The sequence below is a fragment of the Ochlerotatus camptorhynchus genome, unplaced genomic scaffold, assembly GCF_037179485.1.
Source record: "Ochlerotatus camptorhynchus isolate MF236.1 unplaced genomic scaffold, CSIRO-AGI_Acam_v1.1 ptg000268l, whole genome shotgun sequence".
Classification (NCBI taxonomy): Eukaryota; Metazoa; Arthropoda; class Insecta; order Diptera; family Culicidae; genus Ochlerotatus; species Ochlerotatus camptorhynchus.
The window spans coordinates 785,267-799,183 of record NW_027040758.1 but is presented as its reverse complement, the minus strand read 5'-3'; the positions used below and the strand labels follow the sequence as shown (position 1 = coordinate 799,183).

At 35.8% G+C, this 13,917-nt stretch overlaps 1 protein-coding gene across 3 annotated transcripts in view; it reads right to left on the bottom strand.

The window, feature by feature from the left end:
* LOC135705511 (anoctamin-5) overlaps positions 1-13,917 on the bottom strand; it is an 85,478-nt gene that overhangs the window by 33,959 nt on the left and 37,602 nt on the right. The gene's annotated exons all lie outside the window — the stretch shown is intronic.

Sequence of the window (13,917 nt, the reverse complement as noted above, 5' to 3'; positions counted from 1 at the left end):
TGGTGGAAAGTAATCGGTGGTAGTGGAGTGATTGAATGATTGAATCTGTTCACGATTCCAACACTCGAAATAATTACGGAACGCATAACAGGTCAGTTGCCGATTCTACTTCAATTCGGGGGGTCGATTTGCATAATTTGGGCATTTGGGCATTGTTGCGAAATTTAAATTGGCAGAATGCATGAAGGGAAGACCAAGGTTGGATATATCTATCAAAATGTTTGAGTTTTTGAACTGCTGAAAAAGCTGCTTGCAGTCATATACAGTCAGTTCTTCTCAATTCGATGTAGACGAGAAAACGAGGAACCATCTATGGGGGCTATAGTTCAACCTCCAAACAAAGGTTTCAGTAGATCTGTAGTGTTACTAAGTGCCATTCTGATAGTTCAAAGTCATCCAAAAAATCATAGAGCTCGAACGTTGCAGATCAACCTCCAAAAATTGTAGCGACCCAGTGACAGCCACGTTTCTGCTCTTGATTTCCAGTTGAGTAATGACAGGATGTCCATTCAAATCCAATTTTTCAATTCCCGGGTTTTCAAAGTTATTAAAAAAAACCCAAACATCCATCACCCCTGCTTTAAACAACCTTTAAAAAGCGTTTATAGATAATCATTTATTTTTTATCAGGAGAATTGTTCTACAATACGTCTACTTTGTACTACTACTACTCCAAACCCCCATAAATCAAAGAGCCTCCTGCAAAAAATGTGCCTAAATGTAATTTTGGTATGCCAGAAAAAGCATATATCAATACAAAGCACCAAAGCAGGAGACACGCAGCATTTAAAGTTCTTCAAATCTTCCTGGAGTTAGGATCTTGAAGTTCTATAAGTCAATCAATGATGTTAGTACCATAGAAGTAACCAATTCTCTCACCACAGTCGAGCCATTCGTGCCAGCGTTCTACAGTCGTCGTGGCTCTGTGTGTGAGTAGCAAAAGTGGTCTTCCAGTCTGTTATGTCAGGCAAGTATGATCTGTTTTTCGACCAGTACCACTTCTGATTCGTTCATTGGTTCCAGCGCATTATCAGTCATCAATCATCCGTCACCTACCGGTCGCCTAAGAACTCTGGGACGCATTGAAGTTGGCACTACGGAAGCCCCTTATTCTCCCGCCACAGTCGAGTCATTCCAGTCATCATCCTGCGGTCGTCCTGGACCTGTATGTAAGCTTGGAAAAGGGATCTTCCAACCTACAATTCAAGGCACTAGCGTGCACAGGAATCTTGTTAAGGAGGGGCAATTTTTTTTCTATGGTGCATTTAATCTGGGATGGGGAGTACTCCAAAGTGCGTGGGAGATGTTGCTGTCCACCCACCACTGTTTCCCTACTGTTTAATTTAGCTAATTTTATTTATTTTTAGCTCCGGTGGTGGTTCATCATCTTCAATGCAAACTGCTTTCAGACAGCCAATGGAATTTGGCAATTTAATCCCATCCGTCGTGAACCGTCCCAAAGTACCACCAGTCGGGGTGACAGAAAATGATTCCGAGCATGCAACATGTTTTAAAGATGATATAAAGGACAAACTCGAAGCTGTAACTTTTTAACCACGGTAAAAAATGACTTGAAATTTTCAGAGAAGATTCTTGACGATTTTTTTTTAGTTAGGCCAAGTTTCAAAGGCAAACTAATACCCACTTTTCAAGGGTATTTCAAGGGAATACAAAAGCTGTCTTTAAACTTTGTACAGTTGCGAAAAAGTCCATCCTCAGAATTCCTTGAGGTTCTTTTCGAAAATTTTAAGAACTCTGTGAGCTCTTTTGAAATTCTTCGCAGAAGTCCTCTGGAATTATTTTTAGATCTCTTCTTGACTTTTACTCTGAACACCTTGCAACTGAAATTCCCTTAGAGTTTCAGAAGAATTTCCTCAAAAAAAAACTATTCCCGGTTAGAGCAAAAAATTATCAGTACTCCCTTGAAATTTTCCTAAAAATCCCTTTGGAATTTCACTCAAAATTTTATTTTCTATGTATTCTGCAGGATTCACTAGAAATTATACGCAGAATTTTCTTGGAATACTCCCCAGGAATCCTTTGGCACTGTCCTCAGGATTCAGTATCCTTGAGGTTCTTCTCGGATTTTTTCAGAAATCTCATAAGATCTCTTTTGAAATTCTTCTCAGAAGTTCATTGGAATTATATTTAGAAATCTTCATGATTTTTTCTCAGAACACAATGGAATTGAATGAGCTAAAAGTTATTCTCGGCATTTGCTTGAAATTTTGCTTAAAATCCCTTTGGAATTTCTCACAAAATATGATTTTCTCGGTATTCTTTTCGAAATAATCTTGGAACTATCGGCAAGATGCACTAAAAATTATCCGCAGAATTTTCTTTGAATTCTCCCCAGAAATATTTTGGAACTGTCATAAGAATTCAATATCGTTGAGGTTCTTCTCGGAATATTTTTGAACTTTTTTTTTCAGAACAGCAGGGTGGCCAGTGAATTTTCATTTTGAAATTCCCGGTTTTTCCCGGGCTTCCCGGTTTAAATCTTAAAAAAATCCCGGTTGTTAATATTAAACAAAAAAAACCAAATTGAACGCATTTTTAAAAACGTTCTGAAAGGACAAAAAATGTGATTTAAGAAGATTTCCAAGATTCTGGGGCTTTAAAATTTGAGTAGTGTCTGAAACTGGAACTTTTTTTTTTCAAAATTTGTGATTGATAACAATCTTTGTGATGCAAGATTTGAAGTAAAAATAATTAAAATGTGAGATTTTGAAAAATTTTCAATATTTCAGATATGAAAAATTAAATAAATATCATACTTATGAGTCGTGGTCACGCTCTGAGACTTGGAAGCATTTTAACGGTTATAACAAATTGCATAACAATCTATAGCATCTAGCGGACAAACCCTGGAATTTTTAGTAAATTTTAAAAGAATTCACAGTGTTGATTTCAAACAAATATTGAGAAAGATTCCCACACAGTTTTCGAAGGAAAAGTTTTGAGCAGATTTCCAGAATTATTCGGACATGAAAACCCTAGTAATTGTTAGACGAATTTGGAAGGATTTCTGTGGAGAAGAATGCAAATTCTAAATTAAATTGTTAGGTAATTTTAGAAGATTTAAAAAGGAGTTGTCAAAAACAAAACATTGCGGAAAGTTCCTGATGAGATTTGTATGGATATCGTGAAGAAAATTAGAGATGAATTTTAAGAAGAATTCCAAGAGAATTATGATCAGAGTTCAACAAGAAACAGAGTTCTTAGATTGTGCTGGTAATAATTTAAACCCTAGTGCGAAAGATTCATCAAAGAACTCCAACAAAATTTATTGCAAAAAAATTGCTGAGAATGAGAAAGAAATTCTTCAAAATACTTAAAGGGGTTTCTAAATAAAATTTCGAAAGATTTCAGCTGTTTTGAATAGAGTTAAAAGAAATTATTGAAAATATTTTCAAAGGAATCAAAGTCTCCAGATAGGCTTAAGGGAATTCTAAGAAGCATTTCAATTAAATTCTTAGAAGAGGTTGCAAGGAAATTCCAAAAAGAATTCAACGGCAACTATTACGCGGAGAGTTTTATGGTTTATTTAAGAACAATTTCAAGATAATTCAGAGCAAAATTCCAAGGTAATTCTGGAACTCATGTCATGAGAATTTTGAACAACGAAAAATTAAACCCCCGGAAAAGAATAATTCAGTTTCGGTTTTTACAAATATGTGTTTCCAAAGTCCAGCATCTTCAATATTTTCTTTTGAGGACCATGCACTTTACATCTGAAATTGAGACGACAAAAATAAATTTACAATATTGCTGAGTGATTAAATTCTAAAAACAATAACACGGGAAACTGAAGAAAATTATACAGCAAATAGAGCAAGACATTCATTTGGTAAAGGATCACTCTGTTTTAATGATTTATTCTGAAATTCTGATGTAAAAATTTGTTCCTATGGACGGATTTCACGCCAACTCATCCAGTGGTTGGCAGCACCCTCTCAGAACCTTATGGAACTTTGTGGGTGTGGAGACTTAGCAATTTTAAGCAAATTTGCGTATTTTTTTTTTTCAAAATTTATCTCGCCTAACATTTGATAAGGGTCAAAGTTTTTTGTCGATTTTTTTTTTCAAATCGATATAGCTTAAAAATGACAAGCCCTACAAAAAAGTGATGTATGGCGAACTTTTAGCAAATAATCTGAAATTTTATAAAAAAAATTTAAATAAAATAAAAAATCGGTTTCTACACTCTAAAAAAATATATTTAAAAATTAAAAGTCATTCTCCCAAAAATGGTACCCCTCAGATTCTTGATATTTTTTCTCATGAAAGGCAATATAATTACCTAACTTTTCTTCATACATCGCAAAGTGGGCGCTTTTAAGGAAAAAAAGTTGTTCGAACAACAACTTTTTCATGTTAATTTTTTTTTAGCGTGTTTCACTCAAAGTCGAATAGTAATACGCGCACAACCTTATTAAAATTCGATTAAACTTTATGGGTATACTTTTCGATAATCTGGGCGAAATCTAGCCTAACATTTGAAAAGGGTACAGAGAAGTTACCTGCAAATCGTCCAATAAGAGTTCAGAACAAAACGTTCTAATGAGGAACAGCCATCTCAGCATGGTTTGCACTTTCCTGTGATGGATTGTATTATAATATATGCATACACTCTATCCAACTTCTATAAAACCACCCTCAAATTGTTCCAAATCAACAGGTAAACTAAGTAAAAATCACTTAGTATGTTTTATTCATGAAAAGATTTCAATTCATGTATTTGTGATTAATTTAATTAGAAAAATAATCATTCATTTATTTTTATGTATTAGGTGTGTCCATTAGTAAGCAATACGCATATATGTTTATACCTCATCTCTCAAGTGAATACATATAATAGCGCAGGTAACTTAACGATTATTTAAGGCATGCTATATAGCAGTTATATAACAACGCAGGTAGTCACATGAGAGATATAAGGTATAAACTTAAAGCACCGCAGTCTGTTTCTACCGACATAATCTAATATTTAAGTTTGGTGATATCACAACAATGCTCATAGTTGCTGTAGTGCATAGTTGTTGAAAGTGTAGAGCTGCATAGTTGTTGAAACGAAAAAGTGTTTATATATACAACAATGGAAAAATCTGCTGAATTGATTATTCAAAGGGTGCAATGTAGTGCTAACATAAACAATCCCAATTGCAGCCGCAATAATTTACGTAATTTATCATCAAGTCTCATAGAGAAAATACATTCATGGGGCTTTGATCATCAATTGGATGTAACAATGCGTATTTGTGAATCGTGTCGTGGAATTTTAGTGCACAATAGGACACCTCTTCCGAAAAAGAGGCGATCGGATGGAAAAGAATCAAGCCATGCTCGGAAGTTTGAAGAGCCGCAACCATCAACAAGTCATCAGCAATCAGAACATCAGGAATTTGATGATACACTAGGTAAATAATAATAACTTTAACTGTTTCAACTGTGTGGTTTAAGGATTGTACATCGAAGATACAACTTCATTTTCAACATTTTTTTAGAGCACGAGCTGGATGAACCGCTTATCGTACAAATTTGATCGATTGGTAGGCCAACCTCGGTGAACAATCTATCAAATTTTCACGACTGTACGATATGCGGTTTATGCAGCTCGTGCTCCACAAACATGGGGAAAATTCAGATGCGGCTTCGATGTACCGTAAACGGGGATGTCTTTGATAATGGAGGTAACTTTGATAATGCAGCTAATCCAAAAAGTTATGACTTAATGCTCTTCGTATTCATTATTTTGGAAGGGAACATCGGTTTCCTATCCAAAATATTGCGTACGATGTGCCTTAAGTCATAAATTTTTGGCTTAGCTGCATTACCAAAGTTACCCCTATTATCAAAACCACCCCCGTTCATGGTACTATCACCTTAACAGCGTTATATATTAATGTGTGGTAATATTTTTTTTTTCTTTTCTTTAATTTTACAGATACAGATCCATCGCTAGAATCAATCCCATCAGCGGATCAGATCCAAGGTCCATATAATGTGGAACAATTCAATTGTATAGCTTCAACCTTACAGTTATCACCAATTTCATCGAGAAGTATGAGAAGTATGAATTATCGTGTTCAAAAATCTGCAGAGATCACAAAGGCAGTGCGTAAAAATATATTTGGGATGGATTCAGACGATGTCAACAAATCAAATGATTTTGACGAAATGATCATGCAGTTAAAGGAGAAATTTAATTTGCCTTCTACGAGTACAAATGACAAATTAAAAGTGTTATCAGTGCTCCCTAAATCATGGTCAGTGAATCAAATAGTTAATGAGTTTAATGCACCCCATCATACAGTGAAACAGATGAAAAGGCTAGTCAGAGAACAAGGTATTCTTTGTAGTAAGAAAGCAAGAAGTGGTCATGGATTTAATGATACTGAAAAACAAATTGTTTTAAATTTCTTTGACAGTGATGATATTAGTAGGCCTATGCCAGGAAGTAATGATTATGTTTCTGAATATCGAAATGGATATAAAGAGCATTTTCAGAAACGTTTATTGATGATGTCTCTTAAAGAGGCTTTTATGATTTTTGAAGAGAAATACAAAAGTGTTAAAATCGGATTTACTTCGTTCACTCAGCTCCGTTGCATACTGTTGGATAGTACAGCCCAAGCAACAATTTTTGTTTTATTTAAGTTTTATAGCAGTTGATATAACCAAATTATAAAACCTTCACTGACGACCACATTGCTTTAACAATCTCCTGAGAACCGCAATACAGCCATGTCATGGCCAATTGGCCCAGTTTTAATGCAGTCATTAAAACTTGATATGCGAACTACTTTAGGAGCATAGGATTTATGTCAGTTTTATCACACTCTAGACGTGATTGTTAAAAATGAAAACATAAAACCTCCTCCAGGTCAGAAAGTTTTAACAGCCTTCTAATGACTACCATAAAACTATATTACAACCGCATAAATCGCTCCTGAAGAAGTTGATAAAACATGATGCGCAAAACATTTTGACAACTTTGAAGGTTTTAAGTTGGGGTTTTTGGATGATAGTTAATATTGAGAAATATTTTATTGTGGTTTTATTCTTTCGATGTTTGATGTGAAATCATGATCCTTGTCAGTTGGTAATAATGGCTGATATTATTGTACATTGAAAATAAGACGACTTTATTATAATTTTAAACCAATCTGTATATGCTTCACAGCATGCCGTGCAATATTTATGGTGATTATTATACCAAATAGGAGCATAAATTTAGTGCGCCATATGAATACTAAAATATAGGGATATTTTTAATTTGTCTGCATTAGCACCATGCATTAAAGAGTCATTCAAAGATTATCTATTTAGTACAAAACTGTTACTACTGTTGAGCAATAACCAGTCACATATATTATTTAATTATACATAGATGTATGAAAGTGTTTTATTGCCTATCAATTAAAGCGTAATTATTCATACTGTGTGAAATTTGTTCATACGGCGACATTTTTTTTCGTTATAACTTGCTACTCCTTAAAAATACCTCAATATAACATATTCTCCTAGATTGGAATTCTATAGCATAACATAAACCTAATGGTTGTATCTTAGCATTTCGTAGTCCAAATTGAGAGCGTTAAGTTATATTTAAGCTATATAACTAGCTTGCTGGTTTTATTCGGTACAGCGAATCAAAACAAAACAAAAACCATGACCACCTGTCAAAAAGTCAACATTCCAAGCGATCCTCCTATTTTCGCTTGTAATCAAGATGTAAGAAATGCTTATTGGATCCACTAAAAGCTTTTTCAATACAAGGTTTAAAGCCGTGATGTCAATACTGGCCATCTCCAAACGGATTTAGTGAAACTGTCGGCGTTGCTTTAAGAAGGGTTCGTGGATCTTTCGGAAGTGTATCGGAAAGCCGCTTGTTCAATACTTTTAAGAGCTCCTTCACCGCACTGTGCCTTATGTAGGGATCGTATAACTGTAGTTCCTCCAGGAGTTTCATATTGTCGATCGTCTCATCTTCATCGTGTTCAGAAGCACTGAAGGGGTTTTCATTTCATGTATCTGAATAGATTTGTTTTTTATAATGACAAAAAATTTTTTTTGTTGTAGCAGTATATTTCTTATCTGTGAATATTAGGCCTCTGATAAAGATGATAGTTGTAATGAAGCTTTAATGAAGGTCTAAGACTGCTTCAAGTTTTATATCGGTTATAAAAAGTGTACCATAAAACATAATTGTATGTTTTGTTTTGGTTTTATTCTTCAGTTATAAGTAGTGATGCAGAACCACCTTACAGCTACCGTTAAAACTATGAAGTCTGAGTTTTAATTTAGTAGTCATAAAACAGTTTTATAGACGGCTTGACGGCCTGATTTTATGACAAGCACACAAAACCGTAATACAACCACAGGCTGGAAGGGATGCTATGATAAAACAATGATAAAATAAGAATAAATCTTCCAAGCATTTAGATTGTTACTTGGGAGGTACACATAATGTATGTGTCTGTACTATACATGAAAATGTTAAATTGATTATTAATAGTGTAAAATTTGATTCATATAAAGAAATTGCAGACAAAATACTTTGCAGTAGTCCTATTAGAACCATAGATTGTTTTTATCGTACATGTGAAGAATGCATTTCCACAGATAGTATCGTGAGGGAACTTACATCAGTATTAGAAGCAGATGATATGGAAGAAGTTTTATTTCAACAGTGGTTGACTACCGACCGTTGTAATTTGGAAACTATTATTAAACCTGCAGATGAGTTTGTTCAATATTTGACGGAAAAAGTTGAAAAGCTCATAACCCATGATTTTATTCATAAAGAGCAATCATCTTACCTAAGTAATAAAAAAATTCTCTTCAAAACGGTGAAATTTTAGTGATTTGCGAAATTTACTACATAAAAGAAAACAAGTTGGAAAATTTAAGCTTTATTATTATTTCAGAAGTATTGACCCATGATACAATAGCAGTTCAATTATTTATATCAAAATTGTTAGATTTCATTAAACAATCTATTAGTTTCACAAAAATTACTTTCATGTCAGATGGAGCAGCGGCTCATTACAAAAATAAAAAGAATTTTGCCAGTTTGTGCAACTTCAAGTCCAAGTATGGATTGGAAGCAGAATGGCACTTCTTCGCAACGTCTCATGGGAAAGGCCCATGTGACGCAATTGGAGGAACTCTCAAACGAATGGCAAAGAGAGCAAGTCTTGCTCGAGATTATGGAAACACAATCACAACTCCACAAGAACTGTATGACTGGGCAGTTAAACAAACAGATACAAGCATAACAAAATTGAACTTCTGCTTCATATCAAATGATCAATACACAAAGATGTCCGATGAACTCAAGGAGCTGTTCAGTCATGTAAAAACTATACCTGGTACACAAAAATTTCATTGTTTTGTACCTATTTCTCAAAACATAATTTCTACTAAGCGATTTTCACATTCAAAGGAAACTCCGAAAAATTTCACTCTGTTTCCGATAGACTAATAATCAATGAAAAACTCAAATTATGTATGGAGAATTATAGGAACATAAATTATGCACTAAACAAAAACACTAGAGTTTTCATTTATTAAGACACCATTCGAAATGCAGGAAAATCCTCTGTATTAGGCCCTTTCAAATGTTAGGCTAGATTTTTGTTTTAAGCACGCCCAGATTATCAAAAGGTCAAAATCTTTATGCTCATTAAGTTTCAACGGATTTTAATAAGGTTGTGCGCGTATTACTATTCGACTTTGAGTGAAACACGCTAAAAAAAAAATTAACATGAAAAAGTTTTTGTTCGAACAACTTTTTTTCCTTAAAAGCGCCCACTTTGCGATGTATGAAGAAAAGTTAGGTAATTATATTGCCTTTCATGAGAAAAAATATCAAGCAAATCTGAGGGGTACCATTTTTGGGAAAATGACTTTTAATTTTTAAATATATTTTTTTAGAGTGTAGAAACCAATTTTTTAATTTATTTAAATTTTTTTATAAAATTTCAGATTATTTGCTAAAAGTTCGCCATACATCACTATTTTGTAGGGCTTGTCATTTTTAAGCTATATCGATTTGAAAAAAAATCGACAAAAAACTTTGACCCTTATCAAATGTTAGGCGAGATAAATTTTGAAAAAAATAAGTACTCAAAGTTGCTTAAAATTGCTAAGTCTCCACACCCACAAAGTTTCATAAGGTTCTGAGAGGGTGCTGCCAACTCCGAAGACGAGTTGGCGTGAAATCCGTCTATGGCATAGTTAATTAATTTTCCCGGTTCTCTCGCCGGATTCCCGGGTTTTTCCCGGTTTTCCCGGTTACTTTTCAAATCCTCGGATATTTCCCGGTATTCCCGGTTTTCCCGGTTTGCTGGCCACCTAGAAAACACCTTGGAACTGAAATTCCCCTAAAGTTTCAGAAAAATTTCCTCTGTATTCTCCAGAAATTCTTCTCAAAATGCGCTTGAAGTTATCCTCGGAACTCCCTTGAAATTTTTCTCAACATCCCTTTGGAATTTCATTCAAAATTTGACTCTCTCGGTATTCTTATCTTGGAACTATCTGCTGGATTCACTAGAAATTATTCGCAGATTTCTTATGGACTCATCCCCAGATATCTTTTCTTTTAGAGCTGTCGTCATAATTCAATACCCTTGAGGTTCTTCTCGCAAGTCAAGTTTAAGTTGTCCGTCCATTCACCAAAACTGTGCAGGAATTTATAATTCAGCTGGCCTCCCATGCAGCAGATTGTTGCAAATCTTACACCTGAAATTTTCAAAAACAAACTTGCCCCCATAAAATTTTACACCAGAAAATTTCAATTGATCAGAACGATGCAAATGTTTCACCGTTAATGTTAGCTTCTCCAATCTTCTGATTGGTGCAGATTTCCTTATAGCTTGCTTCTCCTATCATTAGAATGTTGCAGGTTTTCCTCCAAATAAAGTTTGTCCCTATTTTAGACTTTTCATCATAAATTGCCAGTAGAACAGCTTCCCTCCAATCATCAGAATTGTGCAAATTTTACACCAGCAATTATTATTAAAGTTTGTTTCTATATTCAGCGGTGCAGATTTTCCACCCGAAATTTTCAATATTGCTTAATTTTAAATAAAGCTTGTGCCATCATTTATCAGACCAGTGCAAGTTTCCACCAGAAATATTCCGTTCATTTCATTTATCAGAGCAATGCAAATTTTGCACCAATTTTTTTTTAATAAAGCATGCTCCTCCATTCATCAGAACAGTGCACCAAAAATTGTCAGTGAAGTTTGTTTCACCATGCACCTTTGTGGTTCAATTTTTAAGCTTTGTCTCTTCATGAACCAGAATGGTGCAAATTTTCCACCATAAATTTTCAATCTAGATTGCATTCATCAGAACGATGCAAATTATGCACCAGCAAAATTAATAAACCTTGCTTCTACATTCACCACAATGTTGCGAACTTTCCACCAGAAATTTTCAGTAAAATGTGCTCCTCCAAATTTATAGCGTGATTCTATTTTTACACCAAAGTTATTCATTTTGATTAGTCCCTCCATGCCCCTCCTCGATGATATTTTTGCACCGAAAATATTCAATAAAAAGCTTTTTCTTCGATTTACCATCACGAAGGCGAATTTTTTCAACCTTAAATTTAACCTCTTTTTTTAACCCTCCATGAACCACCCTGAAACAAAACATTCACAACAGATTTTTTTTGTATGCACCTCTGGGGCGCAAGTTTTTGACCTAATTGAAGTTTGTCATTTCATGCACCTTTTGGTGCAAATTTCAGGCACCATCTCAAAGAAATTGACGCATTAAAAGGATTTCAGTGGTCTTATTTTATAAAATGTATACATTTTACCTTCAATCCAAGATATCAAGAAATCAAGATATTTTATATTATAATTTTGTAAATGTGAAAATAAAAATCTTATTTATAAAAGGAGGGGCAATTGCCCCACCTTGCCCCACCCTGTGCACGCCAGTGATTCAAGGCAAGTATGATCGTGTCATGATCAGTCCCGCTACTGATTCGTCCATTGGTTCTAGCGCTTTGCCAGCCATCAACTCATCTTCAGTGGGGAATCGATGACAACAGGGTCTACCTCACCGAAACATCTTCATTGACCGCTGCAAGTATTGCTCTATACAATACAGTCCGAAATGTACTTGGCCACACGCTGGATTTGGTATTTTGCAACGGTGAAAATGATTTCAATATCGACGAATCCGCTGTGCCGCTTTTACCTTTTGATGCTCACCAACCTTCCTTAATTCTGTCGCTACCTGCTCCACTTGACTGGTCATCTCACCCAGCTTGCAACGTGGATGATAGAGCAGGGCTTCTAGACTTCAAGAAAATGGATTATGTCTCATAACTGCAGTATCTTTTAGATCAAGACTGGGCCGATGTGTTTGAATGCATTGATGTTGATGAGATGACTGTGCGTTTCTGTAGCATTATTCAACATTGGTTGGATCAAATGTTCCTCTCAAAAGACGTCCAATTTCCCCAGCTTGGAGTACTCCTCAGCTTAGAGTGCTGAAGCGTGAGCGTAACGCAGTCCAGAGATGACACAAAGCGCGACTTCAAGCGTGCCAGTATCGCTTACTTTAAACTTAACAGTGCCTTGTACAAATCACACGTCCTCAGAGTCCAGTGGAATTTGCGGCGTAACCCCCGAAATTTTTGGAGCTTTGTCAACAGCAAAAGGAAAGATGCGTCTAACATGCCACTCGATGGGAAAGAGTCCACTTCTCTTAGCGAAGCGTGTGAGATGTTTGCTAAACACTTTCCATCTGTCTTCGATAAAAATATGACAAGTGACGTTGAAGCTGAATCTTCTGCTACACCTAGTGACTTAGTGGAACTGAGCACATTCGAAGTAACTCGGGATATGGTAACTGAAACCTCACTGTCTCCTGGTCAAGATGGAATTCCGGCAGTGGTGTTCTGCCGACGCTCAGTTGCCTTAGCAGAACCTTTAGCAGTCATATTTAATGCATCCTTTGAGCATGGAAAATTCCCAACATTGTGGAAGCTTTTGGATTTCACCAGTACATGCATCACCGCGATGGAGGATAAGGCACAAGTCGACGCCATATATACTGATCTGAAAGCCGTATTCGACAAAATCGACCAGAAGGTTTTGTTATGCAAGCTTTCCCGACTAGGAACGTCTGAGCAACTTAGGTCGTGGTTACATTCCTACTTGACTGGACGAACTCTTCGAGTACGACTAGGATCTTGTGTCTCTTCTACGTTTACCAGCACCTCTGGAGTACCTCAGGGAAGTAAACTGGGTCCACTTTTGTTTACGTTATTCTTCAACGATGTAGCAGCTTTGTTGGGAGTTAAGCTCATCATCACCGTTCCAAAGTGTGCAGTGATGACGTTTCACCGCTCTAAAAGTTCAATCCTTTACGACTACTGCATTGACAATGTAACGCCTCGCAGAGTAGAACGTATGACTGATCTTGGTGTTCTTTTGGACCCAAAGTTGACCTTCAATCTTCACTATTCCTCAATCTTCTCTAAGGCGAATCGTCAAATGGGATTTATTTCGAAGATTGCACGAGATTTCAAAGACCCTCACTGCTTGAAGGCAATGGAAATCTTGTTCGAATTCCACTCAAAATTTTTGAGCATTGTGTGCTTCGCGGAGCTGGATCATCCAAAACATCCCGGCTATCTGATCTTGAAGTTCTGCATACTCAACAAGGTATACGATGATTCGAAATAATGATAGAACATTGGTGAAGCCCCATAATATTATTGGTTTGGTTTATTAGGTTTTCCCAAGGGGTTGGTCACTCCGCACAAGGTGCCAAAACCACAGTGGGGTGCACGCTAATTGCCACTGTTTGGCACCCATGGTTGGAAATTGTCATGCTCTTTAAAGTTACTGGCAACTCAGCACTAGTTCTGCGCCTGCGCTGTGC